Genomic DNA, 14,968 nt, shown 5'->3' with positions numbered 1-14,968 from the left:
GTTTGTCTGTTCCTCCCATGCTCCCTCTCCCTACCCCACTATGAATCAGCCTCCTTATATCATAGAAAACATTCAGCATTTGTTTTTTGGGGATTGGCTAACTTCACTTAGCATTTTCTTATCTAACTCCATCCATTTACCTGCAAATGTCATGATTTTATTCTCTTTTATTGCTGAGTAATATTCCATTGTGTATATATGTGAGTATAGTATGTATACAACAAGAGATATGAAAAATTGAGCTCTATATATGTAATAAGAATTGTAATGCATTCTGCTATTATAAATAAATAAATAAATAAATATAAAAAACAAAAAAGATAAAGAAAAATCTATTTTGTCTTAGATTAAGATGTTATATAAATAAGAAAATGCATTGAATATATGTACATATATGTAAAGCAAAGAGAATAATAGAAAATAGAACATATAACAAGAGAGCATTAAAATAAAATTGAGCCCAGAAAAAAATGGAGAATTTGTTCATGTAAAAGCTGACACTGTAGGCTCGTATGGAAAGAATAGTTTTTCAGAAAAAAAAGTTATTTGTGGTTATAAGTAAATAAATAATAATTCAGACAACAAAACAAAGATAGTTATGTGTAGCCTGGCAAAACAGAACACTTTTAGAAAATAACTACGTTACTACAACCAAATACCAGAGGGAAAAAAATTGTGATGTCACGTCCCTTACTGCTCCCAAGTTTTATTGGGGTATATAAGGACCTCTACTTTTGCCATGATGTAACGAGGTTATACAATTTTTCAGTGAGGGTGGTATCAGAAATGTTAAATAGAGAGTTGAAATTTATTCTTAATGTACATAAAACTGGATTTCTTCCATAGAGTCATCTTCTTTACCTGGTGGAAAGGTTGCAACATTCTGTTTTTTGCTGAAGGGAATAGGAGAGGCCTATCGACAGATAGGACCACTTCTTAGTCTTAATGAGGCTGATATTTTGATAAAATACTTTTATATGATGATTACAGAGATGGTTGTACAAATTCCCATGGAATTAGATGATATTGTATTGTATACATGCATCATACCAATTCAATTTTTATTTTTGGTAATGTACTATAAATTATGTAAGATATAACCATTGTAGGAAACTGGGTAAAGGGAAAATGGAACTCCCTATGTACTGTTCTTTCAGTTTCCTATAAGCATATCATTACTTAAGAACCCAACATTTAGAAGAAATAAACAACAGGTATTTTTATTCAAAAAACAATTTCAAAGAGAAATACTCAGATTTATTGTTTTTCCCAAAAAATCACTGAGAAAAACATGGGTTCTTATATAAAAAAATAGTCATTTTAAAAATATATAAAAATCTGCTTAAGATAATGATTAATTTAAAAACAGGTATTGAAAAAAATGAGCATTGAAAGACTGAAGCAGAGAGTATTTTAGATGGTGGTTTAGAAGAAGCCTGGTTCCCTGATGATCTGTGTTTTACGATTTATTTGCAAGAGTAAGCAGCAAGGTGGGTGACAATGGGAATTCAATGAAATCAGTATCAGATAGTCAGTGTCTCTTAAGCACCTAGAAATTCACGTGTGTTAAACAAAGGACAAGAAAGAGCTCACTGGAGTCAACTCAAGCCAGTTGTGGCAGTGGCACTAGTTTATCACAGAGGGGAAGGATAACACAAACAGAGAAACACAATAGACAAATTTGGCAAGGAATAACCTGTAGAACAAAAAAGCACCCCCAGCCATTCCTACTTGTGACCTTTGTTAGTTTGGGTTTGTATCTTTTATATTCTTTGAGTAAAACTACTGTTGAAGTTTGAACAGAATTTGTGTGTAGAGCAAGGTGTGCTATCTCTTAGCTGGGATTAGTTCAGCAGCAGAGTTTCCATACTGTGAATGTTCAGTGTAGAATGTGTAGGCTAGAATCCCAGCTCCTCACAGAAAATGGGAAAACAAACAATATTGTTTTCATTGCTGTTGTTATTTTGTTTGCTCAGGTCCCACTCATGGCCATCCACTCCTACAACAAAAACAGAGAAAATGTTAATTCAAATACTATGAACACCACATCTATGATGAGTCTCTATCAAGATCACTGTCATAACTTTCCATTACATACAGTTGTGAAGTGAAGGACAGCAATCATAGAGGGTACACCTCATATACTTATACACTGTGAAAACACACCAACCATTACCAAAGACCAGGAATAAAAACTATTATAAAACTAATTTGAAAATATACTGAAAATTTTATAAAACCTGATATCTCAGAACACTTTGCCAGGGGGAGGGCAATGCCCTAAAAAGGCCTACATATAAGAGCAGAAGGGAAATCCATCCCAACAGTTACGAAAAAAAAAAAAAAAAAAAAAAAAACCAACAGAGGATATAAAATATATGAGAAAACAAGGTAACATCAGCAACTGAGTGCAAAAATATTGCAGTGGATAAAATACCAGATAAAGTAATCAAAAGAATATTTATAAAAATTATCAATAAATTCCAAGACAACACAGAAAAACAGCTGAAAAATTACAAAAAAACAGTTCAGGATTTGAATGAAAAATTCAATAAGGAGATAGAGACCTTGAAAAGGAAATCTTAGAAAAGTCACAATAAATCAAGTACCATTCAGTTGAATGTCTGTCTAGTAAAGTAGATCATGCTGAAGATGTACTCTCATATCTAGAAGATGAAGTGACTGCCCTTGAATATTCAGAAAATATTTTTTATAAAAAAGAAAAAAAAGTAATTATAACCAGAATATACAATGAATATGTCACAGTATTAAGAAACTAAATTGAAAAATCATTGGAATCAAAGATCGTTCTGAAGTGCAGATTAATGACATAGATAAACTTTTCAGGGAAATAATAACAGAAAATTTTGTAAAATTTTGATAATGAGATAAGATATCCAAATACAGGATCCATTGTGAACCTCATATAAACAAGATCAGAAAATAACCTCTCCATGACAAATTATAATTAAAATGCAGAACATACAGAGAATAGATTGAATTTCAAAAACCTAAAGATAAAACTGTAAGGTCACATTTAGAGACAAACCAATCAAACTCCTTCTGATTTCTCAGAACAACATCTAAAATCCAGGGCCTGGGGTTGTGGCTCAGTAATAGAGTACTTGCTTAGCATGTATGGGGCACTGGTTTTGATTCTCAGGACTGCATATAAATAAGTAAAATAAAAGTCTATTGATAACTAAAAAATATTTTTAAAAAATATAAAATTCAGGAGGAATTGGAATGATCCATTTCAAGTTCTGAAAGAAAACAACTATTAACCAAGATAACTATATCCAGAAAAGCTGTTCTTCAGAACTGGAAAAGAAATAAAAACCCTCCCAAATAATCAAAAACTAAAAAAAAAAAAAAAAAAAAAAAAAAAAAAAATCATGACTACTAAGCTGTCATTACAGAAAATAATCAAAGAAACACTACATACAAAAAAAATAAATAAATAAAAAACAAACCCTAGGGCTTACAAATGAAAAAATCTTATGTGAATAGTAGCTAAGCAATTGAGAAACACAATAAAATTAAGCATTAAAAATAAAGAAATATTACAAGAATTAAGAGAAATTTCTTTGTAACAACAATGAACATAAATGATCTCACTCTCCAATTGAAAGACATAGGCTGACAGAATAAATTAAAAAAAAAAAAACAAGACCCAACTATATGGTGTTAGCAAAAGACTCACCTAGAGCTGAGGATATGGCTCAGTGGTAGAATATGTGCTTAGCAGGCCATGGTTTGATCCCCAGTGCTGAAAAAAAAGAAAGAAAAAAAAGAAAGAATAAATATATCTATAGGCTGAAAGTGGACGAATGGAAATTTTATTCAGCATACAAATGAAGCTTGAAAAGAAGCAGGAGTAGCTACTCTCCTATTTAATAAAGCAGATTTAAAGCCAAAATTAATTAGAAGAGGCAAGGAAGGTCACTTTTTACTGGTAAAGGAAAATATTCAACAAGAAGATACTAAAACAGTAAACATTTATGCCCCAAAAAATGGGTGAACCTAATTGCATAAAACAGACACTGCTCAACTTAAAAACTAAGATAGAACCTGGTACAATAGTGCTTGGTGATTTCAACACCTTTCTCACAAATAATTTATTAAGACATAATCTCAGCAAGGACATTTAAGATCTAAAAATTATTAGAAATCACATGGACTTATTATGCATTTATAGAATATTTCATTGAACAACTGCTAAAGTCACTTTTTTTTTCAGGTCTTCATGAAATTTTCTCCAAATGATATCACATTTTAGGCCACAAAACAACTCTTAGAAAGTACAAAAAAAAATCAATATAATTCTTTGCCACTTACTTGATCATAATAGAATGAAATTAGAAATCCATACCAAAAAAAAAAAAACACAACTATGGAAATTTTATAAACACAAAGAAATTGAAAAACACACTTTTGAATGACAGGTGGCAAATCAAAAAAAGGAAGAAATTATGAAATTCTTATAGTCATGCAAGTATAGTGATACAAAATACCAGAACTCTATAAAAGCAGTTCAAAGAAGAAAGTTTATAGCCATGGGTGCCTACATAAGAAAAATCAGAAAGTCACACACACACAAAATAATAACCTAATGATGCATCATGAGACTATTGAAACATGAGAATGAACCAATTCCAAATCTAGTAGAAGGAAGTAAATAATTAATATTAGAGCTGAAAATCAATAAAACAGAGAATACAAAACAAGACAATACAAAGGATCAATAAAAAATGAGTTGAGTCTTTAAAAAATATAAACAAGAATAATAAATTTTTAGCCAAACTAACCAACAGAAAAAAGAGAGGGCTCAAATCAATAAAATTAAAGATGAAAAAGAAAAATTCGCCATAGACTGCATATAAATAAAGAAGATCATTAGAGATATTATGAAAGTTTGTATTTAAATATAATAACTGAGAAGAAATGGGTACTTTTCTACACACATATGACCTGCCTAAATTGAATCAAGAGGACATTGAATACCTAAAAAGACCAATAACTACCAATGAGATGGAAGCAGTAAAAAAAAAAAAAAAAAAAAAAAAAAATGCCTTCCAACAAAGAAAAACCTGAGATCAGCTAAAGTCTCAGCTGCCTTCTACCAGAACAATGTCAGTTCTCTGGTATAAAGAAAGAACCAATGTCAATGTTCCTCGAATTATTCAGAGAAATGTCAAGGGTAAGAAATTCTCCTAAATTCATCCTATGAATCCAGTATCACCTAGTTACCAAAACAAGGAAAGGAATCAACAAGGAAAGAAAACTACAGACCAATATCCCTGATTAACTTAGATGCAAAAATTTTTAATAAAATATCAAATAATATTCAACAGTATATTAAGAAGATTGTAATTCATGACCAAATCAGTTTTATTCCAGGTTTGCCAAGATGATTTAACATATATAAATCAATAGAAGTAACTCACCACATCAATAAAATTAAACAAAAATCTCAGTATTTTGATAGATGCAGAGAAATCCTTTGATGAAATTCAGCACTCATTTATGAATTATAAATTAAGAAAATAAGGGATATAAGAAACTTCTGTCAATACCATGAAGGCTGCACAACACAAACCCAAAGTCAACATCATAGTGAATGGGGAAAACAGAATGTATTTCTCTTAAAATCCAGAACAAGACAAGGATGTCCACTCTCACTACTCCTATTCATTATAGTACTAGAAATGATAACTGATGTAATTTAGCAAGAGAAGGAAATAAATGGAATAAAATTAGGAAAGGAATAAGTCAAATTATCACTGTGAGATGATATGATCCTATATTTAGAAGTCCTAAAGCGCTACCAGAATACTACTAGAGGTAATTCAGCAAAATAGCTGGTTACAAAATCAACATACAAAAATCAATATTGTTATATATTAATAATGAATATGCTGGGAAAAAATCATGGAAAAATCCCATTTACATTAGCTTGTAAAAATTAAAATATCTTGAAATAAATCTAATGAAGAAAGTGAAAAACCTCTACAATGTAACAATAGAACACAGAAAAAAGTAATTGAAGGATACAAAAGTAATTGAAAATACAAAATTGTCCATGTTCATGGAAAGGCAGAATTATATTGTCAAAATGGCCATATTACCAAAATCAATATAAAGATTCAATGCAATTTTCATCAAAATACCAATGATGTTCTTCAAAGAACTAGTAAAAAATTACTAAAATTAAATTGGAAGAATAAAAGACCCAGAATAAAGCAAACAATTATAAGCTAAAGACACAGTTCTGGAGGCATCACATTACCTGACTTCAAATTATACTACAGCACTATAGTAACAAAACTTGCCTGGTACTGACATTAAGAGACACATAGACCAATCAATGGAACAGAATAGAAGACACAGAGACAAACCCACACAGGTAAAGTCATCTTAACCTTGACAAAGATACCAAAAACATACATTGGAGAAAAGATACTTTTTTACAAATTGTGCTGGGAAATCTATTTATTCATATGTAGAAAAATGAAATTAGACTTTTCTCTCTCACCTTGCACAAAAGTCAACTCGAAATGGATCAATGACCTAGGAATTACATCAGAAACCATGCAATTTCTCAAAGAAAATGCAGGGTCAACACTTCCGCATATAGGCATAGGCAATGACTTTCTTAATAGAATGCTGAAAGCCAGAAATTGGGATTAATTAATTAATAAATGGTATTGCATCAAATTAAAAATTTCAAATCAAAAAGGAAACAGTTGATAATGTGAAGAGAGAACCTACAGAACGGGAGGAAAATATTTGCTAGCTACTCTCTGACAGAGGGTTAAATTCAGTATATATAATGAACTCAAAAAACTTAACATCATAAAAGCAAATAACCCAACTAATAAATGGGCAAATATGAACTAACACTTCTCAAAAAAGGAAATACAAATGACCCACAAATATATGAAAAACATGTTCAGAATCTTAGCAATTAAGGAAATTCAAATTAAAACTATACACAATTAATTTTTATTCATCCATAAAGAAGACACTTCATTTGCAGGAAAATGCACAAAACTTGAGAACACTATGTTAATAAAAAAAAAGTCAAAAGTGTCAGGTATTTTCTTTCACATGTGAAAGCTATACAAGAAAAAGGAAAGGGAAGGTGGTGTGAAGGGGAAATCTCCTGAAAGTGAAAGGGAGATCAGTAGAATAGAGGAAATGGACCAGATAGAGGGAAGAGAGGAGAGAAAGTGGAAATATTGCAGAGTGATATTGGTCGATTATATTGTTATATGTTTGTACATGTACAAACAATAGCAATGAATCACATTAGTATGTATAATTACAATGTACAGATAAAAAATATGAGGATAAAGACAACAGCATAGTCATTCATGGGATATGAAGAAATGAATCTTTCCTTATATAACTGTTATAAACATATCATCACAGAAAACTATTTTTTATATGACAAGACTGACAATGATATTCTGTGACTTAGGAATGCCAATGCAAAGAATATAGCCAATAGTAATTCATGCTTGTCTCTCAATATATACACAACCTGATTTATTATAAAATGTTACTTGTAATAGCTCCAGACAGAATAATCCCCAATGCATCAATATTTGAATGAATAAATATAGTTAGAAAATGTCATTTTTATATGTTTATAAAAATTGGTGAAATGGGTAAATTAACTAATTAGTCATTTTTATTCAGAAGATTATATAGTCTGAACTTCTTCAATACATATATTTATAACAAAAGCCATTAAGAAAAAGTGCTTCATGCTGATAATTTTCCAAATAAATACATTTTGATGTCATTCCTTGCCTTTTATATTTTGATGATACACAGTAGGCATTCAATAAATGCACCATTTATCCAGTTGTGCAATTAATTTATTCATTTATTTACCCTTTTAATTCGACAAAAATTCCTTGAGCACACATATCTAGAAATAGAATAGTCTTAAGTAAAAAAAAAATAATAATACATTATTTTTGGGGAGGTAATATCTAGAAAAATATTCTGAAAATGTAACAATGACTTTTAGAAATCATATGATAGAAGCATGGTGAAATGTCAGGAATTCACAAAGACAAGCCTTTAAAAACATAATCAAAAAGAAGATAATAGTTCCTAGAGAACGTGATACTGATTTGAATTGTAAAGGATAGAGGGAATTGGTTAGAATAATAAATGGAATATGTTCGAAGCAGAGAAAAACTTTGTTCTAATCATATTTTTAAATCACATTACTTTTTTGGTCACAATTACTTTTAGCAGATTTATTCACTCAAAAAATAAATGCACCTGGTAAACAACATCAATTTTAGAATAAATTCCCCTGGTGAACAACTGCACTTTAAGAATAAAAATACATGTACCTGAGTGGGAGAAGACAAGTCAATAAGGTAAGTGAGATAGGCAGCACTCAAAGAAGAAAGGAGAGTGTGAAAACTAAGAAGAATCGCTGGGCGCGGGGCTCATGCCTGTGATCCCAGTGGCTGGGGAGGCTGAGGTAGGAGGATCGCAAGTTCAAAGCCAGCCTCAGCAAAAGAAAGATGCTAAGCAACTCAGTGAGACCCTATCTCAAAATAAAATACAAAATGGGGCTGGGGATGTGGCTCAGTGGTCAAATGCCCCTGAGTTCAATCCCTGGTACAGCACCACCCCCCTCAAAAAAAAAAAAAAAAATGCAGAATCCTTAAAGGATTTCTAATAGGTGGTTAGCTTCCTTAAAAAGGCCAATTTAGAAAACTCACTACTAGGTTAGTTTGGAGTAACAGTGGAAAGGCTAGAGAAGAGAGAAGAGATGCCACTGTGATAAAAATATTGTGAATTTATAATAACATTAATGTATCTGATGATATTAAATTTTTGGAAGAGGTAGATTTTTGGAGGAAAATTATGACAAATTTCTAGATGATTCTAGTTTTATATAGTGATAGTGGGGAACAAACGGGCCAATTTTTTGATAAAGCTACAAAGTAAATTAAAGTTTCAAATTAGAAAAAAAAATGTTTTTAGATATGTTTAATTGTGATCTCCATTATTCCATGCCTCAGGAGATATTCTACAGGTACTTGAAACAAATTTTATCTTGTGTTCATCCCATTCTGCCCATTTGCCACACTTCTGGGTTGCCCACTTGGTGTCTTAGTTACTTTGCACTCAGTGGATGCCTTCACTAGTGGAATCTCTGCAGGCACTACACTGGTGTTCTCAAAATTCCCCAAACACATCTAGATATCTGTTGCTGTTGTTTTTTCATTATCTTTTTGTTCCCCTAGAAAATCTTTAAACCTACTGACTTCTTGGATAGTCCTAATTTTCAAACTTGTTGTTATTAGTCTCTTATAATTCTTTTAATTTTATACTACTATTTTTTAAGTTTTATCATAATTAAGTTTTCTGTACAAATATTGACAGCAATAGTTGCAATCTGAGATAACTATAATAGTCATGGAAGTAAAGCAATGACTAAATATCATGAATATAATGCATCTTCAAGATAGTGACAGGCCTCTGGAGAGAGTTTTACTCCCTAGAGAAGTGTGATTATATTTCAGAGGGTTATGAAACCCAAAACCAAGCATTTCTCCTCCAAATGAAAGTAAAATATTTGAAAGCTTAAATCTTAAAGAGGGTAGTCAGATGGCTACATTACATAAATCTTTTAGATAAAGTTTGTGCTTTTCCTGTGGTTTAAACATTCCCTTTTTTAAAAGAAAAAACGATGTGGCATATATACACAATGGAATATTACTCAGCAATAAAAGAGAATAAAAGCTATGGCATTTGCAGGTATATGGATGGAATTAGAGAAGATAATGCTAAGTGAAGTTGTCCAATCCCCAAAAACCAAATGCCGAATATTTTCTTTGATATAAGGAGGCTGATTCATAGTGGGATAGGGAGAGGGAGCATGGGAGGAATAGACGAACTCTAGATAGGGCAGAGTTGAAGGGGAAGGGAAGGGGGCATTGGGTAACTAATGATGATGGAATGTGATGATCATTACTATCTAAAGTACATATATGAAGACACAAATTAGTGTGAATATGCTATGTGTACAAACAGGGATACGAAAAATTGTGCTCTATATAATAAGAATTGTAGTGCATTCTGCTGTCCTATATAAATTAAAAGATTACATTAAAAAACATACAAAAGAAGAGTGACATCTGATATCATTATCTCACCCTGAAGCTAAAAAAAAAAAAAAAGAGTGGATGCAAGGAGAACCAATGCATTTATAACTATAAGGAATAACTTTGTCTCTGCTTCAGAAACCTCATGTTTTCTTTCAAAACAAAATACATATACTTGTTAAAAGCTTATCCTCTTTTCAGATGCCTTTTTTGATTACACTATTTAATTATGTAATATATGACAATAAAAAAACAAACGTACTACTTTTTATAAATCTATTTTTTGTTTTTTAATATATTTATCAAAATTGCATCAATTATCATCTATAGTAGACATAAAATCTATGAGTATTTTAAGCTTAACCACTGAACCACATCACCAGCCCTTTTCTTTTGATTTTTTTATTTTGAGACAGGGCCTCGCTGAGTTGCTGAGGTGGTCTTGAACTTGCACTCTTCCTGCCTCAACCTCCCAATTTGCTGGATTATAGGGCTGCTTCCACACCCACCCCTATAAGTAGTTTTCAATCCATGATATCTACACATGGATGAATACTCCTGATTTAGTATATTCTCAGTGCTGACATTTTGCAGGTAACTGGGAAGTAATCCATGAATGTTTTGGAACTGCCCATCACATTTATTCATGTAATCCCAGTTTATATGCAATTTTTTACTACTATAAAACCATAGATCAATTGCCATAATCTTTCTGGGTGTCAAAAATGGCATATTTGGGCAACTATTCTACTAAAAAAAAAGGGCATAGAAAAGTTAATCACCATATATAGAATAAAAAAGGAGCTATAAAATGTTTTTTTCTTTATGTGACAGACTAAATGGGAAATGGGTACGTCTGTCTAAATTTGTAAAAAAAAAAAAAGGTGATTGAAGAAAAAATTTCTCTAGTTAAAATAATAAAAAATATTTCTCACATACAACATACATAATCAGCAAGAGTTGAGACTCTAAATCAGTACAATGACTGTGATAATGCAATTATGAGTGACACTTTAAAGCTGCCCTTAAGACAGTCAATGAGTTTCAATTTTTATGTCAACTGCTGACAACTTCTACAAATTAAAAAAAAGTTGGACACTGAATCCACTTGTTTGTATTCTGACTGCTTAATTTTAGCATAGGGCTATGTGAAAATGCATTTCTGCCAGAAACCATTAATGCAAAACTATTATTACACTGCTTGAAAAATGCTTATTTTGGTGGCATAAAGTTGATATGAACACCATGTCATTATAATATTTTCAGATTATTCAGGAAATCCCAGCCACACAGTTGTTGCAATTATAAGGAATGTGCTCACTATTGTGCCTTCAAGAGAAGTTTTAGGAAAATTATAAATCTCTTTTAAATTTTATTGATTTCAAAATATAACCATGTCATATGAATTCCTCCTTCTATCAATATTCTATACACATTGTTATGCCTTCAGTATGAGGTGTCCCTTGAAAAGCTCATGTATGGGAACATGCAAAAAAGGTTAACGGTGAAATGACTGTATTATGAGATCTGAACCTAATCAGTGCATTAATCCATTGATAGGGGTTAATTGTAGGCAAGAAGGTGTGCCTTTAGGAGGTGAGTCATTGGTGCCTTTGACTATATTTTATCTGCAGCAAGGAGAGCTCTCTCTCTCTCTCTCTCTCTCTCTCTCTCTCTCTCTCTCTGCTTTCAGCTCCTTTCCTCCACCACACTCTTCCAACATGATGTTCACCTTAGGCCCTGAGGAATGGAGTCAACCATGTATGGATAAGAACTCTGAAATTGTGCCCCAAATAATCTTTTCCTCCGATAATTGTTCTTATCATGTCTTTTGGTCACAGCAATGAAAAATGTGTCTAAAACAAACATGAATATTTTCTTATTTAGAAACAAATAATTTGATTAAATAATTTCATTAAATTATTAAACTTCATCTGAATTAACTTACATACTTTACATACTTTAGGTATATTACACTTATATTTTTAAGAATATTTCCTAAACTCCCATATAATTTTATTGTTTCTAATTGGAATGTCCTATATTGTGCTGTTTAAAAGGTAAACTGAGGCAAAAAATCAAAGAGTTTATTTAAGCAAATAAGGTAATGAATTAGGCTTCTCCAAACTAGAAATGGTTTATAAGCTCCAATGGAGAAATGCAAAGGAAAACCTTTGTTAAAGTAAATAATTGATTTGTTATTCTACAGTTGCTTCATTGGATTTATTACATTGGAAAGTCCTTGCTTAAATGATTACAGTCTAATTGGCTATTTCTGATTGATTGAGCTGAAGTTCTGTTTTTCTTTACTACAGTGATGTGTTGCATAATGACAGTCAAGAAAGGGCTGAGTGTTCAAGAGTGGTCCCTTCAGATTGTGGAATGAAAACTTCTGAATACCTAGCGATGTTGTAGCTAGAAAGATATTATACAGAAAAAAAAAATTACAATTTAGCAGCATAATTACCTAAACATAATTCTTGTAAATTTAAATATATTAACCCTCCCAATCAAAAGACAATGGTTGTTAGAATAAATTTTATAAAGAAAGAGGATGTAACTATTTTCTTGCTAAAAGAGATTCAGTTCAGGTCTAAAAATATGCATGAATTGAAATTTAAAACACCAAAAATATATATTCCATACAATTGGAACCCAAAGAGAGTAGGTATAGCTTTTCTAATATTTAAAAGTAGACTTTAAGTTAAAAACTATGTAAGAAACAAAGAAAAAAGGTCATTAGACAATGATGAAAGAGGCAAATCAAGGACATGATTATTATAAACATACGTACCAAACATCAGAACTCCTAAGTAAATGAAGAATTGACACAATTAAAGGAAGAAATAGATAGCTCTACAGTAATAGTAAGAGGCTTCATATCAGAGACCTCATATCTACATTTAATAATGGAATGAACAACAATACAGAAATTCAAGATGGAATTAGAGGATTTGGACAATGCTAAAGACTGAAGGAACCTAATAGACACATAGGACACATTACACCACAATACTACATTAAATATTTTTTTCTGAGGTGGTTATAGAATATTCTCCAGAATAGATGATATGTGAGGCCATAAAGTAAGCCTTAATGTTTTAATTGAAATCATCAAAGTAGCTTCTCTGATGGAAATGGAATAAAACTGGAAATCAATTGCAGAAAAATAGGGAAATCTACAAATATCCATTTAATCACTAAAAATCTTTAATACTTAACAAGTCAAAGAAGAAATCACAAGGGAAATTACAAAATATCTTGAGACAAATAAAAAACAGGAAACCAACTTTTTTGTAATGTAGCAAAAAAAGTAGAGAAAAAAATTATAGCTGTAAGTATTTATACTAAAAATAAGAAAAATGACAACCAACACCTATTTTTATATTGGAAGAGACTAGAAAAAAAAAGAGAAAAACTAAACCAAAGTTAGAGGAAGAAGGAAATAATAAATATAGGAGCAGAGATAAATGAAATGAGTCAATAGAAAAATAATTCAAAATATCAATCAAACAAGGTTTCTTTTACAAAAAAAATGGCAAAGTATTATCAAGACTAAGAAAAATATTGTGGACTCAAAATAATTAAATTGAAGTGAAAGAGGGCATATTATAGTAGATTGCCATCAATGTATTATTATTATTATTATTATTATTATTATTATTATGAAACCAAGAACTAGTTCTTTTCTTTTTTTCTTGTTTTAATTTATTTCTTACATACATGGCAATAGTGGAATGCATTACATTCATCATCAGTATTATCATTGAAGAAATAAGTAAGTATGGGAGATACATTTCTGCTTTTTCACACTCCAAAGAATCTAATCATGAGCCAACCTCATATTTTTTTCCCAGCTTCTACATATTGAATATATATAAAATAATATGCGGATAATCCTGATAATTTACAATTTCCTGCTAAATTGGTGTAATAGCATGGGAATGAGGGACATTCTCCTGGATCATACTACTCAGGGCAGAATGAGGGTCCGTCATCATTTTGCTGATTCTCTGTTAGTGGATTTACCTGCAATTCTGCTTAAGTTTTGCACTGCTGTGGCCCTTGTACCCCTCAGTGTATGTGCTGTGTGTTTTAATTCTGCACCTCAAATATCATTTTTTTAAGCAATTACCCATTCACTCATATTTCTGAACCTATTACCTAGGTTATATAATATTTGATTTGTGTATTAATTTATACTGGGTAACTAATTCACGTCTTTTATCCTGGCCTTTCAAGATTAGCAGGTCTATCATTCTGCATCACCAGAAAAGGGAGGGATATCAATAAAGAAGACTTTATTTTGAAAAAAAAAAAAATCACAGTTCTCTTCATCTGAGTATCATTCTACAGACTGCCTTTGTTTTATAAACACACAATTTCTTTGAAGTAATGCAAGTAGAATAGAAACATTCCACATTCTGCTAACATTACATAAAAATGTCATTAGCAGATGATCTCATCGTAAATGTGCAATTCTAACTTTGTTATTCTAAAAGCTAAAATGAATTAAGTATTTTTGCAAAATACCTATTCTGGGTTTGTGTATAAAAGAAGGTATCCCAAATTTCTGAATAAATTATTCTCTTTATAAAATGTGCTGTAAAACATATCCAATGGAATGAAAACATTTTTAAACAAAGCTGAAATAGCAATATCCTGCCAGATATGATTTAATGTTCTATAAAATCCTGAAAAATCAGAGATCATACCAAATATGACAACTGACCTTTAGTTATAATACCAAAAATGTGATTCTATAAAGATATCATGCTCATTTTCTCTACTGAGGCTATCTGGGAAGAAGTTGTTTTGAATATTCA

The sequence above is a fragment of the Callospermophilus lateralis genome, chromosome 14 (genome assembly GCF_048772815.1).
Source record: "Callospermophilus lateralis isolate mCalLat2 chromosome 14, mCalLat2.hap1, whole genome shotgun sequence".
NCBI classification, from domain to species: domain Eukaryota; kingdom Metazoa; phylum Chordata; class Mammalia; order Rodentia; family Sciuridae; genus Callospermophilus; species Callospermophilus lateralis.
The sequence above is the reverse complement of the archived record's forward strand: the minus strand, read 5'-3'. Positions refer to the sequence as shown.